The sequence below is a fragment of the Bombina bombina genome, chromosome 5 (genome assembly GCF_027579735.1).
Source record: "Bombina bombina isolate aBomBom1 chromosome 5, aBomBom1.pri, whole genome shotgun sequence".
NCBI lineage: Eukaryota > Metazoa > Chordata > Amphibia > Anura > Bombinatoridae > Bombina > Bombina bombina.
In genome coordinates, this window is record NC_069503.1 from 702618092 (window position 1) to 702625634 (window position 7543).

Below are 7543 nucleotides of genomic sequence, written 5' to 3' on the forward strand. Positions count from 1 at the left end.
TCTCAGCTCACAACGCTGCTTCGTTTCACCTGAACCGGAACACTCTCAAACTCCAGCCTCTAATCCAGGGATTCATTTACCTCTTGGCAGTCGTCACAGTGAAGCCTCGTTTCCTGCAGACTGTAAAGGAGATTTCCCCATACTTCATATTCAAGGTATTTCCCTTGAGCTTAGTTCTCTCCTGCAGGATAATCAATATCTATCAAATGTCTTCTTGAAATTTCATTACCGTATTATCTGAACGTTACATTTATCTTACCATTTATCTTCTGTTAATTAGATTGATCTTTAATATATCACATAGTATGTATATACATATATTCAGAGAGGTATTAATAACCATAAGGTTAATGAGTACAAACCTTATGAATTCCTATCTTTGTAGATTAAAGGGCCATTAAACCGAAACATTTTCTTTCACGATTGAGATAGAGAATGCAATTTTAAACAACATTCCAATTTACTTCTATTATCTAATTTGCTGCAATCTTTGTATATACTTTGTTAAATAAATAGCAATGCACATTGGTGAGCCAATCACATGAGGCATCTATGTGCATCCACCAATCAGAAGCTACTGGGCCTCTCTAGATATGCTTTTCAGGAAAGAATATCAAGAAAATGAAGCAAATTAGATAATAGAAGTAAATTAGAAAGTTGTTTAAAATGGTATTCTCTATCTGAATCATGAAATAATAATGAAGTAAATTAGAAAGTTGTTTAAAATGGTATTCTCTATCTGAATCATGAAATAAAAAATGTGGGTTTAATGTCCCTTTAATTGCAAATTTAGAGCAATGGTAAATAAAGTTAGCTACTGTTGTGCTATACTTGCTACATTCTATATTACTTATCCTAATATCTTATAAGTTGGAAAGAATTTATCAAGCTCTATTTCTCTCTACATATAGATCCATTTAGAATAACCTTACAGGGGACACCTGTGATCTCTGATGAAGCGCATCTGAGCAAGCACAAAACGCGTCAGTTCTTCCCGCAGCTGACCTTCCACTGTGTGTGTGTAACACTTTTAAGCTTGAATAAATCACTTGATGCATTTGATACCTGGATTCCTCTCTTTTATCCTCTCCTTCTACATACACATACATACATATACATATTTAGACATGTGTATGTATGTATCTCTATGTTAAAGCCCTTTGCAGTCTTTAATTTTTTTTATCAGATAGTGTTATTATGAGTTTAACTGTACTTTTAAATGTTGATGTGTTTTGTGACTTCAGCAAAGTATATCAAGGGAATTAAGCACATTTGATAATAAGAGTAAATTGGAAAATCGTTTAAAATTGCCTGTAATGTTCTATCTGAATCCTGAAAGAACGAAAATGGGTGTCATATCCCTTTAGTAGGTCCCATAAGATGTAACCTGTAGTGTATTGCAAACAACATTAAATAATAAATGCTCTCACAAATTAGAACATTATCGGCTAGATTTAGAGTTTTGTCGGTAAAGACCCGCGTAGCTAACGCAGCTTTTTTTCCTACCGCTGCTTCCAAACAACGCTGGTATTTAGAGTTGTCTGAATGGCTGCGTTAGGCTCCAAAAAGGGAGCGTTGAGCCGAATTTACCACCACTTCAACCCTCAATACCAGCGTTGCTTATGGTAGCCGTAAGCTGGCAAAACGTGCTTGTGCACGATTCCCCCATAGGAAACAATGGGGCAGCTTGGGCTGAAAAAAAATCGAACACCTGCAAAAAAGCAGCGTTAAGCTCCCAACGCAGCCCCATTGTTTCCTATGGGGAAACACTTTCTAAGTCTGCACCTAACACCCTAACATGTACCCCGAATCTAAACACCCCTAACCTTACACTTATTAACCCCTAATCTGCCGACCCTGCTATCGCTGACACCTGCATTACACAATTAACCCCTAATCTGCCGCTCTGGACACCGCCGCCACCTACATTATCCCTATGAACCCCTAATCTGCTGCCCCCAACATCGCCGCCACCTACATAATATTTATTAACTCCTAATCTGCCCCCCCCCCAACGTCGCCGCCACCTAACTTCAAGTATTAACCCCTAATCTGCCGATCGGACCTCGCCTCTACTATAATAAATGTATTAACCCCTAAAGCTAAGTCTAACCCTAACCCTAACACCCCCCTAAATTAAATATAATTTTAATCTAACGAAATAAATTAACTCTTATTAACTAAAGTATTCCTATTTAAAACTAAATACCTGTAAAATAAACCCTAATATAGCTACAATATAACGAATAATTATATTGTAGCTATTTCAGGATTTATATTTATTTTACAGGCAACTTTGTATTTATTTTAACTAGGTACAATAGCTATTAAATAGTTATTAACTATTTAATAGCTACCTAGTTAAAATAATTACAAAATTACCTGTAAAATAAATCCTAACCTAAGTAACAATTAAACCTAACACTACACTATCATTAAATTAATTAAATAAATTAGCTACCAATACCTACAATTAAATACAATTAAATAAACTAAACTAAATTACAAAAAAAACAAAACACTAAATTACAGAAAATAAAAAAATATTACAAGAATTTTAAACTAATTACACCTAATCTAAGCCCCCTAATAAAATAATAAAAAAAAAATAATAATAAAAGTCCCTACCCTATTCTACATTACAAAGTAATCAGCTCTTTTACCAGCCCTTAAAAGGGCTTTTTGCAGGGCATGCCCCAAAGTAATCAGCTCTTTTGCCTGTAAAAAAAATACAACCCCCCCAACATTAAAACCCACCACCCACATACCAATACTCTAACACACCCAAACCCCCCTTAAATAAATCTAACACTACCCCCCTGAAGATCTCCCTACCTTGAGTCGTCTTCACCCAGCCGGGCCGAAGTCTTCATCCGATGGGGCAAAAGAGGACATCCAGACCAGCAGAAGTCTTCATCCTATCCGGGCAGAAGAGGACATCTGGACCGGCAGACATCTTCATCCAAGCGGCATCTTCTATCTTCATCCATCCAGAGGGGAGCGGAGCCATCTTCTTCCCAGCCGACGCGGATCCATCCTCTTCAACCGACGCCTACTCGCCGAATAAAGGTTCCTTTAAATGACGTCATCCAAGATGGCATCCCTCGAATTCCGATTGGCTGATAGGATTCTATCAGCCAATCGGAATTAAGGTAGGAAAAATCTGATTGGCTGATTCAATCAGCCAATCAGATTCAAGTTCAATCCGATTGGCTGATCTAATCAGCCAATCAGATTGAGCTTGCATTCTATTGGCTGATCCGATCAGGTGGCGGCGACGTTGGGGGGGGCATATTAGGGGTTAATAAATATTATGTAGGTATCGGCGATGTTAGGGGCAGCAGATTAGGGGTTCATAGGGATAATGTAGGTGGCAGCGATGTGCGGTCGGCAGATTAGGGGTTAAAAATATTTATTATAGTGGCGGCGATGTGGGGGGACCTCGGTTTAGGGGTACATAGGTAGTTTATGGGTGTTAGTGTACTTTAGAGCACTGTAGTTAAGAGCTTTATATACCGGCGTTAGCCCATAAAGCTATTAACTACAGCCTTTCCATGGGTGTTAGGAGTCTTGTCGGTAGAGGTGTAATGCTCACTTCAGCCAAGACTCTAAATACCGGCGTTAGGAAGATTCCATTGAAAAGATAGGATACGCAATTGGCGTAAGGGGATCTGCGATATGGAAAAGTCGTGACTTGAAAGTGAGCGGTACACCTTTACCTGGCCGACTCTAAATACCAGCGGGCGGCCAAAAGCAGCGTTAGGACCCCTTAACGCTGCTGTTGACGGCTAACGCAGAACTCTAAATCTAGGCGTATATATTTTTTATCAAGGCATAAAGAATTTACTAGACGTGCAAAAATTCATACTTTATTATTCAGTTTGTAAACAAATAATGTAGTTATCCCTTTTTTTGGCAACTACTTGGATCTGACACCAGATATTTGAAATTAAAAGTGCAATTTAAAATATCTAAATAGCTGATTTCTAAGTATTAATAGAGCTGTTTTTTTAAGTTCTCCGTATACTGTAATTAAGCCTTCTTGTTACAGTATTATGAGCTTGTTTACAGAAAGCTAGACCATTATGGCACTGACAAATGAGGCAAGTAGGTAACTCTGGAAATGGAGGCCTGCACTGAAATAAGCATGGACATAACTGCTAGGGGTTTTCGGGTGATCCAGTTGCTTCTCTCATTGACAAATATTCTTTGTGTCCTCATATATAAATATACAAACATATTTATTGCAGATATGTGCAGAACATCGGACCATTTAATAGTTTTAGGTAGGAACCCTTTTAATATGTCAAGGGCACTGGGAAATCAGGCAAAATCTCGAATCTTATGATATATGGAAGCCTTATTATTCTATAGTAGTTCTGCTTATATACAAACCCAGAACACAAAGAGTGGTGTCTTGCAGGGGAATAATATATTGTAATACTACAAATGTAAAGTTTTTTCTTCACTATAGACAGGTTGTGTCATAAACCGATCCGATCATTGCCGTGTCGCCACGGCTCCCGGATCTCTTTCTGTACTACCACGTCACGTTGCCTAGTAACGTGACGTGGCCTTCCTGTGTATGCCCCCACACGTCAATGGGCTTTAACTCTTCAGGCGGGACTTCTCTCCGGTGCCAGTTTGTCGCGAATAGTTTCCTGCTTCCTGTTACCTCTGGGTCCATGAGTGTATGCTCCTCTACCTGACTTAAAAGGATATTTTGACCATTGCCTGCCTGACTACTCTGCTGCCGAAATCCCTTAATCTGCTTTAAAGGACATTTGACCATTGCTTTGCCTGACCACTCTGCTGCCTCATCCTGAAACCTGCTTAAAGGGACATTGACCATTGGTTGCCTGACCACTCTGTTGCCTAATCCATAAACCTGCTTAAAAGGACACTGACCATTGCTTTGCCTGACCACTCTGCTGCCTCATCCTTAAACCTGCTTAAAGGGACATTGAACATTGCTTTGCCTGACCACTCTAATGGATCACCCTCTGCCTGCCTTAAATTGATATTGACCTCTGCTTTGCCTGACCACTCTAACGGATCACCCTCTGCCTGCTTTAAAGTGATATTGACCTCTGCTTTGCCTGACCACTCTCACGGATCACTCTCTGCCTGCCTTAAAGTGATACTGACCTCTGCTTTGCCTGACAACTCTAATGGTACACCCTCAATCTGCTTTTAGTTTCTGTACCTTATACTTCCTCATCTCATCTAGAGACTGTTCCATGACTCTGCATCATCTGTGAATACTTCGTTTTTCCTTTCCTGCATAATAACAGTTTTTTTCTTCCTGAGTGGGTCACGTCCTGGTTTCCTCTCAGTGTGCTAGCGTGTGTTTATGTTATCACTCTAGCAGTTGGGTCTAATCCTTCACTGATTCTATATGGCTGACAGAACAAATGGGCCATAATATGGACCCCGCTGAGTTATCCATGGCCATGGCCCACCAGGGACAATTGTTGGGATCCCATGCCACACATTTGCAATCCCTGGACATCAAACTGGATCTGGTGGCTCCAACACAATCCAATGCTACCTCACGGGCTTTGCCTCCTCCTTCACTTCTAACAACCCATCCTCAAGGGCAAATTGGCCCCAGGATAACTCTTCCAGACAAATATAACGGTAACCCCAAAGATTGTAGTTTTTTTTTAACCAATGCCGCCTTCATTTTCGCAACAGCGCTGCACTGTTCATTACACCTTCTTTAAGGATAACTTTCCTTATATCCTTGATGAAAAGAAATGCCCTGGCCTGGGTGTCCCCCTTCTTGGAAAAGAATGATCCTATACTTCAGGATGTGGATTTCTTCCTGTCTGTATTTTCGACTGTCTTTGACAAACCTGGAAGATCTTCAGCTGTGGAAGCCTCTCTTTTAGACCTATGTCAGGGAGCCCAATCTGTGGCACAGTATGCAATTGAATTCTGTATGCTTGCGGCTGTGACCTCTTGGAATTAGGGAGCTCTTAGAGCGGCTTTTCGTAAGCGTCTCTCTGAACGTCTCAAAGACGAGCTAGTATATCGGGATCTTCCAGAATCCCTAGAAGATCTAATCGATCTTTGTATCAGACTTGACACTAGGTATAGCGAATGACAATAAGAAAGAGAGAGAACTCACAAGCCTTTATCTCACTCTTCATTTCATCTAGCACCCCGTTTCTCCAACCCTGTGTCTTCAGCATCTACCTCTACCAATCAAATAGAACCTATGGAAGTTGGTACAATAAAGATAACAGAGACCAAATGCCAGAGAAGACGCTCACTTGGTCTATGCCTATACTGTGGCCCAAAGGGACACTTGTTGAGGGATTGTCCCATTAGACCTGTAAAAGCCAGGGCTTAACTCCAGATCGAGGGACTGAGTTAAGCCAAATCTAATTCTCCTCCCTCAACAACAAACTTTTTGTACCAGTAACTCTTCATCTTGGAGATCGTAAACGCTATACTCAAGGCCTCATTGATTCCGGTGCGTGAGGTGTGTTAATAGATTCTACCTTTGCAACCACACACAGAATACCTCTACGATTCAAAGGGCACTCTCTCAAGGTCTCCACTGTCAGTGGTGGTCCGCTGGGTTCTTGGCTCATTCAGTTTTCTTCCATGCCATTACTGTTTTCCATTGAGTTCTCCATTTTGAAACTATTAGTCTTGATGTCATTCCTACTCCCCCAATTTCCCATAATCTTGGGTCTCCCCTGGCTCCAGTTACACAACCCTACATTCTCTTGGGCTCAAGGCGAACTCATTTCTTGTGGTTCTTCATGTTTGATCAACTGTTTACATACTACCTTCAAATGACCAGTCACTATAGCACTCGTTACTGAAACCTCAAACTCCTTACCCATTTCCTACCTGGACTAACTTTATGTTTTTTTCCAAAAAAGAGGCGGAACGTCTTCCTCCTCATCCTCCCTTTGATTGTTCCATAGACTTGATCCCTGGAGCCCCTTTGCCCTGTGGCAAGACTTATCCTCTTTCCAGACCCGAAAATCTAGCCCTAGAAGACTATATCAAGGATAACCTGGCCAGAGGTATTATAAGACCGTCTTCTTCATTTGTGGGGGCTGGCTTCTTTTTTGTGGAAAAAAAAGGATGGAGGCCTTCTACCCTGTATAGACTTTAGAGGTCTAAATCAGACCACTGTAAAGAACAGTTATCCGTTACCACTAATCTCCGACTTGTTCACCTATCTGCAAGGATCCACTATATTTACCAAATTGGATCTTCGTGGCGCATACAACCTCATCCGTATGCGCAAGGGAGATGAATGGAAAACATCTTTTAATACCCGCTTTGGGCATTATGAATATCTGGTCATGCCTTTTGGGCTCTGCAATGCCCCCGCAGTGTTCCAACACTTTGTAAATGAGATTTTTCGGGATTATTTGAATATCTTTGTCATAATCTACCTTGACGATATCCTCATCTTTTCACAAAACTCTCAAGATCATGTATCCCATGTCAAGAAAGTACTTCAACGTCTTAGAGCTAATCATCTATTTGCCAAAATGGAAAAATGTTCTTTTCA